Genomic DNA, 14,017 nt, shown 5'->3' with positions numbered 1-14,017 from the left:
ACATGGACTCGTGTCTTGTCGACGAGAACTTACCAAGAAGGCTGATTTCAAGGCCTGAAACTCGTCGACAAGGGTTAGGTGATCATCAACGAGCCCTCTACGTGGACTCGTTGACGAGATGATATGGCTGGTCGACGAGGCTACGTGGACAAGCATTCTATTTAAGGTCAAAAATCACATTTTTTGCAAGGATTTGCATGCCAAGCTCCATCTCTCTCTAAAATTTGTTCCCCTCTCATTCTCTCTATGATTCCAGTTTCGTTCTTTGCCGGTTCGATGATCGGAAGCCGCCATGTTACTCCTAGGAAGATTCTCTTCAAGTTTGCTAGAGTAAATTGTTGGTTAGGCCAACTTGGGCACCATCCCAAAACCAGGGTAAGTAGATTATTTGGGTATTTTTATTATTATCAGGTTTATCTGAGCCTAGATTTGCTATGGTATGAGGATATACTAGAGTTTTGTGAAGTAACATTGGGGTGTTGTATTTTTAGGATTAGGGTATTTTTGGGACCCTGCAAGTATGGATTGAGGACCCCAGTAAGTATCTTTCCAAGAGCCCAGGTAAATTATAGTTTAGAAATTCTAGATATGTGGAGTTGGGAAAAATATGAATGTGATCATTATTATGGTAAATTCAGTTGTGTGACTGGGAATTATATGGGTGTTATTTGAGGATGTTGGAAATTATGAACACCGCATGCATATTATAAAATAGTATCTAGAGCTAGATAGTCAAGCAAGGGAAATATACGTTATGCTAGCTTTATTAGAAACTTTACCAGTAAAGTATAGTATTTGATCTTGAGTATTAGAATATGATTTTTGAACATATCAGAGCTTGAAAATTATATAGTTTTACAGAGTATGATTATAGAGATTTTATTTTGTTGTGTGGCATAAGTAATACTGAGATACTATAGAATGTTCATACAAAGTTGCAGAATTATGCTTATATATATAGTTTCTATAGAAACATGTCATACAGTTTTACAGAAACTTGATTATATAGCCTACAAAGTTATGAAACATAACTTATATAGTTTTATATACAGAACTATGAATATACAAAATTATACAGAAATATAATTTATATGATATACAGTATTTTATAGAATCATGCTTATACAGTGGATTACAGAATTATGATTACGTAGTATATTTCAGAACATGATTGTACAGTGTTTTACAGAATTGATTATATGGTGTTTTTATTACCATGGTTATATAGAAATATACAAAGCCATGATTATATAGAATTTTATAGAGCCATGATATACAGAGTATAGAACTGTGATGTACAGAAATACAGATTATATAGAGCATAGAGCCATGACATACAGAACTACAGAATACAGAATTATAGTTACATATTATATAGATATACAGTTATTACAGCGTTATGGTTATATAGTTGATATAGAATCATGGTTGTTACAGAAATATAGAATCATGGTAAATAGTTAGATTTATATAGAAATATTATTATACAGTATCAGACCTCGATGAAATACAACAATTTATAGAGCACGGTACCGTTGCTATACAGCATAGACAATGCAACCGTACGTCTAGAGTATGGCACAGCCGATTGTGTCCTCAGGTAGAGTTGTGAGCTCCCTGGCGTCCAGACCAGGTGGAGCGGGCCTTTCGTGCTATAAGCATCTAGATATGCATACAATTAGGCTAGCACTGGAGGGCCACCAGTGTTTAGCCCCGCCTACGAGGTACACAACCTAGTCCTGAGGGGGTAAGTCATGACATATAGCCATCTAGGGGGGAAATTTATAGATTTATATATATGTATAGTGCACACAGAAAGCAAGGACTATTTATTATATATAGAAGTACTTTCGAATAGATAAACTCAGAAATTTTAATATTCTAAATGACATAAGCATGTGTTATTATACATATGTTTTTCTTTATGTATATCATATACAATATTAATTAAATGATATGTTGCCAATTAACTCATATGTCACACACTGATAATAACATGTTTCTCCTTACTGAGAGGTGTCTCACCCCAGCATTATTAAACATTTCAGGTAATCCAGAGAGGCGAGCAGGCCCGACTTAGGGGTAGAGGTGGTTTTTGAGTCGGCGCAGTTTTTGGGGTGAGATTTGGGCTGGTTTGTGGAGCCCACAGTATTTTGGGACTTTTGGGAAGTGTTATGTATATGTGCGTGTGGGTACAACTAGATATATAGTACTCTGGTATTGTATTTTAAAATATGTTGGATATGTATGTACTTCTGTTGCTTAGGTGTTATATGAAATGCACAAGTTACCACGGTCCCGCTTCGGGCCGTGATGATTATGGCAATGCTCATGTAAGGTATTAAGAATTATATTAATATAGAAAAAAAAGGATGAAAATTTTAGGTCATTATAATTTGGTATCAGAGCCTAGGTTGTTAGGTTCTGTAGACTATAGAGTGCAGCTTAAACAATATCAGAGTATAGAAATAGAATAGGAATTTAGTGAATCAATGTTACGGAATGAAGATAAGTATTTAGGGTTTTGTTTAGTGATCAGGGAGCATAATTTTTGTTGTGATTTCTATGTCTTTCCTAGGGTGACGATTTTAGGAAAGTCATGGTAAACTATGGTCGGGTTGTGTTTCTCAATTACTGGATTGAATCTTAAATTGAGGGTAAGGACGATAGATTAATTGACGTTTTTCGATTTCAAAATTTGATGAATATACTGATTATGTTGTACAGACAAGGTTCTCAGACTACGTTTATCTTATTATAGGATGGACCCTGGGGGTAGTAGTGCTCATGTTAGTGGAGACGATGGTACAGGCCCCTCTGGTGCGGGCGGTGGTGATTCAGACGCAGTACGAGATAGCATGGCTTAGCAGGCTATGACTGATATTGCACGTAGATCTAGAGAGCAGGAAGGACCATTGTTAGATCGAGGCTGTACTATTGAGAAGTTTATGGAGATGAATCCTCCAGCATTCTCAGGAGGAGTCGATCCTGCAGTGGCTGAGAATTGGATGCAGGAGATCGAGAAAATACTAAAGGCCCTCCATTGCACTGATGAGTAGAGGGTTCTTTATGCTGCTTATAAACAAACAGGTGAGGTCAAAAGGTGGTGGATAGCTATGATATTACTGGAGGAACAGAGACAGGTACCAGTAGCTATGATGTAACGACCCAAATAATAATGGGATTTAAATAATAAAGAGGAAAGGAAATGGAGACAGTAACAAAAGGAGGTAGTCGACTTCGTCGACGAACGGGAATGGAAGGAAAAACCAAGGGGAAAGCATCAAGGGTTCGTCGACGAATACAGGGGATTCGTCAATGAAGGTATAAAAGAATTCATCGATAAATACAGGGGACTCATCGACGAAGAAATATCGAGAGAGGTTTGAGCCGACCGAATTTCGTCGACGAAGGACTGAATTTCGTCAACGAAATCCCCTATCTATAAATATCAAAATCCGAATTTTAAACTTCCCTAAGAAGCTAATTATCCTCTCTCTCTCTCTCCCCTTCGGTTCTCTCCCTCTCTTTTGTCGATTTCGGGCTAGATCTTCGTTGGATCGACAATCCGAAGTCACCACGATGCTCTTGGGGAAGTTCTCTCCAAATCTGTCGGAGCGGATCGTTAGTGAAAGCAAGGTGGAAACCATCCCAAATCCAGGGTAAGGTTTTCTATTCAATATTTGGATTTTTGACAGTTGAGGAAAGTGTTATACGCTTAGAAATACTGAACTTTAATTCTGGGAAATGGAGTTTCTAGTGTGTTGAGTTGAGAACCCTACGTGTGCAGGGCAAATTTTCTTAAGGGCTTTTCAGGAATCAGGTAAGGGGATAAACTAAGCTAGTTGTTTTTGAGAAATATATGTATATAAGTAGCATTTGATTTCAGGAAAATAAATATGTATATATATATGATTTATATTTGAGAAAATACTGATGAAATGTTGGTATGTTGAATATGCGGAAAACCTTAGTGTGGCATGAGTATACAATTTTTGAAATACTGTTTTCTAGAATGAGATTATGAAACAGATTTTTATAATGGGAAAACCGGTGTACGGGCTGAGATTTTTATATATGTTTGCCGGCATACGGGCCGTACTATGATGTGATTTGCTAGCGTACGGGCTGTGCTATGATGTGATTTGTCAGTGTATGGGCTGTGTTATGATGTGATTTTCTAGCATACGGGCTGTACTATGATGTGATTTGCTAGCGTACAAGCTGTGCTATAATGTGATTTGCCAGCGTACGGGTTGTGCTATGATTTGCCGGCGTACGGGCTGAGTTATGGTAAAATGTGTAATACCGGCGTATGAGCCGATGATTTTCATGATATACGTATATATGCAAAATGATGTGATTGATCTGATAATTAGTGATATGGAATATCCATGTATCACAGTTTCAATATATGTTATATGGTATCAGAACCTGGTTGGCTTGGTCTAGGCTAGCACTTGCACGGTACTGTTGCTATGTGTCCATAGTCTTTATGATCATGATATCTGTGTTAACGCCGATGTACGGAGTGGTGTGAGATTGGATGGTTGATGTGGTTTTTAAGAAGAGTGTGATCGCCCCTGGTGTATGGACCAGGTCAGGCAGACCCATTGGACTTACAGACTGCACTTTTAACTTGGTAATGGTCGGCCAACCATTGTCAGGTCCTACCTTCGAGCCACACAACTCAGTCATGTGGGGGTAATACATGACAATAGCCAGCTAACCTACTAGGGATGTTTATATGTTATTATTATGATATGAGATGAGATATGTTATGAAAATGAAGTATGTTCTGCCATGTTTTGATATATATATGTTTTCCCAGATTTGAAAAAATAGTTACTGAATATGTTATGTATGATATGTGTATAACACGGAATACTCATGTTGCCACATACTGGTATTAGTTTATTTCCCTTACTGAGAGGTGTCTCACCCTTAAATTTTATAAACTTTTCAGGTTCCCCTAATAGGAGAGCGGGAAAAGCCCCGCTGATCTAGAGTTGTTGTCTACCCTTTTTGAAGGGTGAGTTTTTGTAGGGACAGTTAGATTTTGTGGGGAATGTCCCTGGATTTGATTTTTTTTAGGATGTATATACTGAAATATAGTGATTGTAGTAACTCTGGTATTGTGATGTATGATATGATGAGATGTATGTGATTGTATGTTTCCTACTGCTTAGGCTTCTACTATATGTTTTGATATATCCCTGGTACCCACGGGTCCAGATGGACTTTGATCTGTTGAGCTGAGATTTGTGATATTGATCCTATAAAAAAAATGTGGAAATTAAGCAGGTCACCACATATGACTTGGTGCTGATTTTAAGAAATCTTCTTTGATCGCTATTTTCCCGCCACCATCAGGGAGGCGAAGGCAGCATAATTTCTGGGATTGAACTAAGGAAATCTTACAGTCCAGTAGTACGTAGCGAAGTTTATTGAGTTGTCACGCTTCACCCCTTATATTGTTCCAAATGAGGTGAAAAAGGCTAAGATGTTTGATAGGGGTTTGAGATGGGATATTTATAAACTAGTGGTGGTTTTAAAGTTGTAGGACTTCTCTAAGCTTGTTGACAGGGCTACTGTGGCAGAGGAGAGCGAGGAGAAAGATGCAGGAGCACCGAGCCAGAAGGATATGGGGGCCCCGAGTTAGAGAAAGAGACCTGCACCTCTGGGATTTCAGGCGAGTTCTAGACGAGGCCATTGGAGGGGAGATAGATTTGGCAAAGTTCAGAGACAAGAGAGAGGAGATCACGGGTATCGGGGTGAGCAAGCATACCCTTTTTGCTTTATTTGTGGTGGGAGGCATACAGAAGCATGCCGGTTAAGGAATAATGTTTTCTATAGTTGTGGAAGACCTAGACACATAGCATGGGAGTGTCAATGGTCACCAAACAGAGCACCAGCCCCTAGACAGATCTAGAGACATAATCAAGCACCCAGGGGTGGCGGCCAGTAGAGGAATGTAGCCCCGGCGAGGGTTTATGCTTTAACGCTGGGAGACGTTGAGACTGCCGTAGATGTCGTGATAGGTATTCTTACCACTTTATCATATAAAGTTGTTTTTTTTTTTTTACACAAGTGCCACCCATTCATTTGTATCATCGGGTTATGCTAAATTATTTAGGATTGAGGCACAACTATTAGATGTAGAGTTGTCTATTGCACGCTGACTAGATCTACAGTGAAGTGTAGAAAGGTACTTAGGAATTTCCTAGTGGCCATTGAGGGGAAAGTACTACCCAGTTGATCTTGTGGTACTAGACCTACAGAGGTTTGATGTGATATTGGGTATGGACTGGTTGGGAGCTAATCATGTCAGCATTGACTGTTATCAGAAAGAAGTGATCTTCAGACCCTCGGGTGAGCAGGAATTTGGATTCGTTGGGATCGCGTTTGTGCACCCCACTGCAGTTAGTGTCGGCTTTAGAACTGAGGAGGCTGTGTTAGGGTGGTTGTCAGGGATTCATAGCTTATGTAAAGGAGAGGCTAGAGGGAGAATTGAAGCTTACTGATATTTTAGTGGTTAGATAATTTCCAGATATTTTTCCAGAGGAGTTACCTGACTTACCACCTGATCGAGAGATATAATTTGCAATTGATCTTTTTCTAAGGATGACACCAATTTCTAAAGCGCCTTAGAGAATGGCTCTAGTTAAATTAACAAGAATTGAAAGACCAGCTACAAAAGTTGTTAGATAAAGGTTTTATTAGGCCCAACATGTCTCCTTGGGGGGCGCCAGTCTTGTTCGTCAAAAAGAAAGATGGGACCATGAGGATGTGCATTGATTATAGAGAAATAAACAAAGTGACAATAAAGAATAAATATCCTTTTCCCAGAATCAATGATCTATTTGATCAGCTCCAGGGGACTCAAGTTTACTCCAAGATTGATCTCCGGTTAGGTTATCACCAGGTGAGAGTTAAAGCGGAGGGCGTTCCAAAGACGGCTTTCAGGACCAAATATGGGCACTACGAGTTTTTCATTATGCCGTTTGGTCTGACAAATGCACCGACAATGTTTATGGACTTGATGAATCGGGTATTCCATCAGTGTCTAGACCAATTCGTTATGATTTTTATAGATGATAAACCGGTATATTCGAAGGATTTTGAGGAGCATGAACATCATTTGAGGTTAGTGTTGCAGGTATTGAGGGAAAGAAAATTGTACGCGAAATTCAAGAAATGTGAATTTTGGTTGAGGCATGTCATTTTTCTAGGGCATGTGATATCCGGAAAAGGTATAGTAGTTGTGTAACGCCCCGAACACCTAAACTCGGGTCCGGTGCGTTATACCTGATATTATCCTGTTAAATCATAAATCATTAACATATATATGTAGCGGAAAACATAAACAAAATCTCCATACAACATAGACCATAATACCAACATTCCATAATACCGTAATATACCAGAGTTTACTATATCCTAACTAGAAATCCATAAAAACCAACCATCATAATCTCTATATATTCATACATCTCCCAAACATTCAGTATGTTCACAACCATTCCATTCTCAATAAACCTAAAAACGTAATAACATAAAACATAAACATTTCCATTCCCAAAATATGATCAACATATATTATATTTCTATAATCCTCAAAAACGCTAATAATACCCTCAAGCTCCTCAAGCCCGATCTCGAGGATATCCTGAAAAATAAACATTCATATTCGGGTGAGACACATCTCAGTGAGGGAAGAAATATACATATTAAAATAGCGTGTGGCTAACATGAGGTATATAGATATCATTTTAATAACTTTTGCAAATCATTAACATAACTTTGACATCGTTTTCTGAACCTAAACAAGCACATGCAAAGTTTTAACCCACGAGATTACTTAAGGATAGGGGTGATTACCTGCGCATATAAGTAGCACCCCTCTGCTCTGATACATAGGTAACCCTAAGGTCACAACTAAAGCATACCAGGGCACTTACCTTACTCAATAAGCCCTCAAGTGTTAGATTAATCTCGTACTCACGCATTCAACAATAGTTTACTGGCAAAGGCCCTAAGGATAGGGAATTCTACCCGCCTATACAAATAGGTTCCCTCTGCCCTAGTACGTTATGCAGCTACAGCCACAAAAGTGAAATCTTCATGGACTACAAAAGCTTGAAATTTTTCTTTACTCATAAAGAATTGAATATGAGGCAAAGAAGATGGCTGGAACTCATTAAAGATTATGACTGCACTATTAGCTACTACCTAGGAAAAGCAAATGTGGTAGCTGATGTACTGAACCGAAAGTCAGTGGGAGCAGTATTGTCAGCAGTGGAGATTTAACACTTTATCCAAATGGATTTGGAGAGGTTATGCGTAGAGCTAATAGAGGGTGATCACTAAGCATTCATTGCCAACCTAGTGGTACAACCTATTTTGCAACAAAGAATTAAAGCCACCTAGAGGAGTGATCCAGAATTAGCAGAACTGATGGATATAGTACAGGATGGACAGGGGGAAGAGTTTAGTATTTCAGATGATGGAGCTTTGAGGTTCCATGCCAGACTATGCGTTCCAGAAGACGCCGAGATCAGGAGAACGATTTTAGAGGAGGCTCATAGATCCCTTTACACTATGCATCCAGGCAACACAAAAATGTATCGGGATCTATGGGAATCCTTCTGGTGGAGCGGCATGAAGAGAGAGATTTCTGAATTCGTGAAACAGTGCTTGACGTTCCAGCAAATAAAGGTTGAGCACCAAAGACCAGCAGGGCAGATGCAGCCACTCTACATCCTTGAGTGGAAATAGTATCATGTTTCCATGGACTTCGTGACAGGGCTACCGCCAACGCGGTATGGAAAAAATGTAGAGACTCGAATAATTATCATAAAGAATTTAATAGGGTCTCGTTGACGAACACAGGGGATTCGTCGACGAGGGTACATGAGTGTCTTGTGGACGAGGACCCGTCTCGTCGACGAAAAGATGTCTAGAGGGGGGTTTTAGCAATATGAAATTCTTCGATGAGGGGTTTATGTTCATTGACGAACTTTCTTTAGGGACTCGTTGACGAGATGACGTGTCTTATTGTCGAATCCGGGACTATAAAGAGCTAAAACCCGAATTTTTCAGCAAAAAATTGGTGCAAGAAATCCTCTCTCTCTCTAAAACGTTCCTTTCCCCTTCTCTCTTCGATTCCAGCCCCATTTCTTGTCGGATTAATGATCCGAGGCCACCACGACGCTCCTGGGAAAGTTCTCTATAAATTTTATGGAGTGGATTGTTGGTGGAAGTGGTTTGAACTCCATCCCAATTTCAAGGTAAGACATTTTATTCATTTTTTGCCTTTCCCATAGTTATATAAAATGTTGTCTATGGAAAAAAATTAGCTGGTTGTTACAGCTTGGTATCAAAGCCTAGGTTGATAGGTTCTGTAGACTTTAGAGTGCAGTTGAAGCAATACCAGAGTATAGGAAATGATAGAGGTTTTGTTTTGTGGCCTAGGTACAGGATTTTCATGGTGGTTTCTGTGTCTTTCCTGGGGTGACGATTTTAGGAAAGCCATAGTAAACTATTTTTGGATCGTGTGTCTGGGTTACAGGATCTGATTTTGAATTAAGATTAAGGAGGGTAGTTAAGTGTGAATATAGGATTTCTATTGAATGAAATAGAATGGGTTTTGCAAGGGAGATAAGGTCTTTAAAGTGTGTTCTCTATTTTTCAAGATAGACCCAGGAAGCAATGGTACAAATGCTGGGGGAGATGGACCAAGACCATCTAGCATGGGTGGTGGAGATACCGATATTGTATTGCGCAGTGTTACCCAGCAAGTAATGGCTAAGATGGCTAGGAGCTTAGGGGAGAGTAGCTACACGATCGAGTAGTTTACGCAGATGAAGGCCCCATCTTTTGCTGGAAGAGATGACCCGACTATGGCTAAAAATTGGGTCTAGGACATTGAGGAGACGTTGGCAGTACTTCCATGTACGGACGAGTAGAAGGTGGTATTTGTGAAGTTTAAACTGACAAAAGAGGCGAAACGCTGGTGGAGATCAGTGCGACTGATTGAAGAGCAGAGGTCGGATCCAATTTCAGTGACATGAAGTCAATTTAAAGAGCCATTCTTCGAGCGATATTTCCCTACTATCGTTTGGAGTGCAAAGGCAGCTGAGTTTATGCACTTAGTACAGGGGCAGATGACATTATTGCAGTAAGCAGCTCGGTTTATTGAGTTATCTTCGTTCACCCCACATTTGACACCAGATGAAGAGAAAAAGGCAAGGAAGTTCGACGAAGGTTTGAGGCAGAACTTGTATGAGCAAGTGATTGGTTTTCAGGCTCAGACATTTGCGGACGTCGTAGATAGGGCTACTATTATTGAGAATGACATATAGAGAGGTATAGCAACTCAGAATCAGAGGAAGAGGCCCACACCTCAGGGTATTCAGGCAGGTTCCAGTCGTGGCCCATGGAGAGGAGACCGTAATAGGGGAGATTAGAGACAGACGACAAGACCTCATGAGAATCAGGGTTTGCAAACCTACCCGATATGTCATATGTGCGGGAGACGACATTTGAGGGAATGTTGGGTAGGGAGGGATATATGCTATCATTGTGGGAGACCCAGCCATATGACACAAGCATGCTCAGAACTGCTGATCCAGGTTCTAGCTCCCAGGCCAGCAAAGGAAGGTAACCTCGGCGAGGGTTTACGCTTTGATGTCGGGTGATGTTGAGACTGCTGCAGATGTGGTGACAAGTTCTTTTACTGTTCTATCATATCAAGTTATTATTTGATTTGATTTAGGTGCTACTCATTCCTTTGTTTCTGCGACCTATGTCAAATTGTCTAGATATGAAACCCAGTTATTAGATGTGGAATTGTCAGTAGTTACATCGTCAGGGTCAATAATGAGGTGTCAAAGGGTACTTAGGGGTTATCCGATAGAAATTCAAGGGAGAGTGTTACCAGCTGATCTGATCTTATTGGATATGTGTGGGTTTGATGTAATACTGGGTATGGATTGGTTGGCAGTTAATCACGCTAGTACTGATTGTCATAAAAAAGAAGTGATTTTTAGACCCCCTGGCAAGCAGGAATTCAGATTTGTTGGTTCATGTGTGCGTGCTTCATCACAGTTAGTGCTAGCCATGCAAGTGAGCAGATTGCTCCTGGACGGAAGCCAAGGTTTTATGGCTTTTGTAAAGGAGGGGTTAGAAAATGAATTGAAGCTTGACAGTGCACTGGTGGTAAGGGAATTTTCAAATATTTTTCCAGAGGAGCTACCTGGGTTGCCTCTCGAATGTGAGGTGGATTTTGCTTTATATTTACCTCCAGGAACAGCGCCGATCTCTAACATTCCCTACCATATGGCTCCAGCTGAATTGGGAGAATTAAATGATCAGTTGCAAGACTTTTCGGATAGGGGATTTATATGACCCAGTGTATCACCGTGGGGAGCTCCAATGTTGTTCGTAAAGAAGAAAGACAGGTTTATGAGGATGTGTATTGATTATAGAGAGATAAACAAGGTAACTATTAAGAACATATATCCTTTACCCTGTATAGATGATTTATTTGATCAACTTCAGGGCACACAAGTGTATTCCAAGATTGACCTCAGATCAGGCTATCATCAAGTGAGGGTAAAAGCAGAGGATGTCTCGAAAACAGCCTTCAAAACCAGATATGAGCACTATGAATTCCTCATTATGCCATTTGGTCTGACGAATGCCCCAAATGTGTTAATGGACTTGATGAATAGAGTCTTTCACAAGTATTTAGACCAGTTTGTTTTGGTTTTTATTAATGATATACTGGTTTACTTAAGGAGTTTTGAGGATCATAAAGCGCACTTGAGATAGGTGCTGCAAATGCTTAGGGAGAAGAAGTTGTATGCCAAGTTTAGTAAATGTGAATTTTGGCTAAAGAAAGTGTTGTTTTGGGTCACGTGATCTCAGGGGATGGTGTTTCCGTGGATCCCAGTAAAATTGATGTCGTGGTGAATTGGGCCAGGCTGAAGAACGTTCAGGAAATCAAGAGTTTCTTGGAACTGATAGGTTATTACCGTCGATTTGTTGAGGGGTTTTTAGCCTTATCAGGGCCTCTCACACGTTTGACCAGGAAAAATTCTAGATTTGTATGGGATGAAGAATGCGAGTAGAGTTTTCAAGAATTAAAGAAGCGGCTCGTCACTGCACCAGTACTGACGATTCCATCAGGAGGTGATGGTTATGTAATTTATAGTGACACGTCCTTGAAAGGGCTCAGTTGTGTATTGATGCAGCATGGTCGGGTGGTAGTGTATGCTTCTAGGCAATTGAAAGAGTATGAAAAGAACCACCCCACTCACGATCTAGAATTGGCTGCAGTGGTACACGCACTAAAGATTTGGAGGCACTACTTATATGGTGAAAGATGTGAAATATTTTCTGGCCATAAAAGTTTAAAGTACTTCTTTACGCAAAAAGAGTTGAATATGCGGCAAAGGAGATGGTTAGAACTTATCAAAGATTATGATTGCACCATCATCTACCACCTAAGTAAAGAAAATGTGGTGGCTGATGCACTAAGTCGTAAATCAGAAAGTACAACACCGTTAGCCATAATAATTCAGCACCCAATTTAGATGGACTTGGAAAGGCTTGGCGTGGAGTTAGTGGAGGGTGATCCTCGGGCATTTAGCACTAGCCTGGTTGTGCAGCCTGCGTTATATAAAAAGATTAAAGCTGCTCAGGGGGATGACCCAAAATTAGCAGAGGTAAAAGCCAGAGTACAGGACGATCAAGGAGAGGAATTCAACATTTCTGATGATGGGGCGTTGAGATTCTGTTACATATTGTGTGTACCTATGGAAAATGATATTAGGAGAACGATTCTAGAGGAAGCTCACAGATTTTTATATATGGTTCATCCTGGTAGTACTAAAATGTATAGGGATCTGCGAGAGTATTTTTAGTGGAGTGGCATAAAGACGGAGATTGCAGAATTTGTGCAACAGTGCTTGACATGTCAGCAAGTTAAAACTGAACACCAGAGGCCGGCTGAACAGTTGTAGCCACTCTACATTCCTGAGTGGAAGTGGGACCACATATCCATGGAGTTTGTTACTAGACTACCGCCAGCGCCACATGATCAGAATGCCATCTAGGTAGTGGTTGATCGGCTAACAAAAATAGCCCATTTTCTACAAACTAAAGTCAGCTTCTCTATGAACATATTGGCAGAAATGTACATTCAGGAGTTTGTTCCATCCCATTGAGTGCCGGTATCTATAGTCTCAGACCGTGATCCACGCTTTACATCATGATTCTGGAAGAGCTTGTAGGAGGCTTTGGGGTCTTAGTTAGCTTTCAGCACCGCTTTCCATCCTTAGACAGATGGTCATACAAAAAGAACAACTCAGATACTTAAGAATATGTTACGAGCATGTGTATTGGATTATGGGAGTAGCTGGACCTAGTATTAGCCACTAGTGGAGTTTGCCTACAATAACAGTTATCAAGCTAGCATAGACATGGCACCTCATGAAGCAATTATGGTAGGAGCTGTCGTTCTCTTTTATACTAAAGTGAGGTAGCTGAGAGGGCAGTTTTGGGGCCAGAAATAGTGTAGTAGGCGTATGACAACGTCTGACTTATTCGAGATAGAATTAGTGCAGCACAGAGTCAGCATAAAAGCTACGCAGATACTCACTACCAGGAATTAGAATTTGAAGTGGGTGGCCATATGTTCCTGAAAATAGCTCCACTGAAGGGAGTCATGAGGTTTGGGAAGAAAGGTAAGTTGAGCCCTAGGTTTATTGGTCTGTAACGCCCACAAAATTCATGCCATTTATATATATATATATATATCCATATCCATAGCTAAGCAGCGGAAACACATATCATGCAACCATTTACACATTTACTATGCAATACTAGAATTCTGTATATACAGACCATAGTCACACAAAAATACCCCTCCAGCATCATCTACTAAAAAATACTCAGCTCTGACAAAAACTATCCCTATAACCAGGGTGATCAAACTACTTTCTATCCGCGA

The sequence above is a fragment of the Malania oleifera genome, chromosome 7 (assembly GCF_029873635.1).
Source record: "Malania oleifera isolate guangnan ecotype guangnan chromosome 7, ASM2987363v1, whole genome shotgun sequence".
Lineage (NCBI taxonomy): Eukaryota > Viridiplantae > Streptophyta > Magnoliopsida > Santalales > Ximeniaceae > Malania > Malania oleifera.
This window is presented reverse-complemented; position numbering follows the sequence as displayed.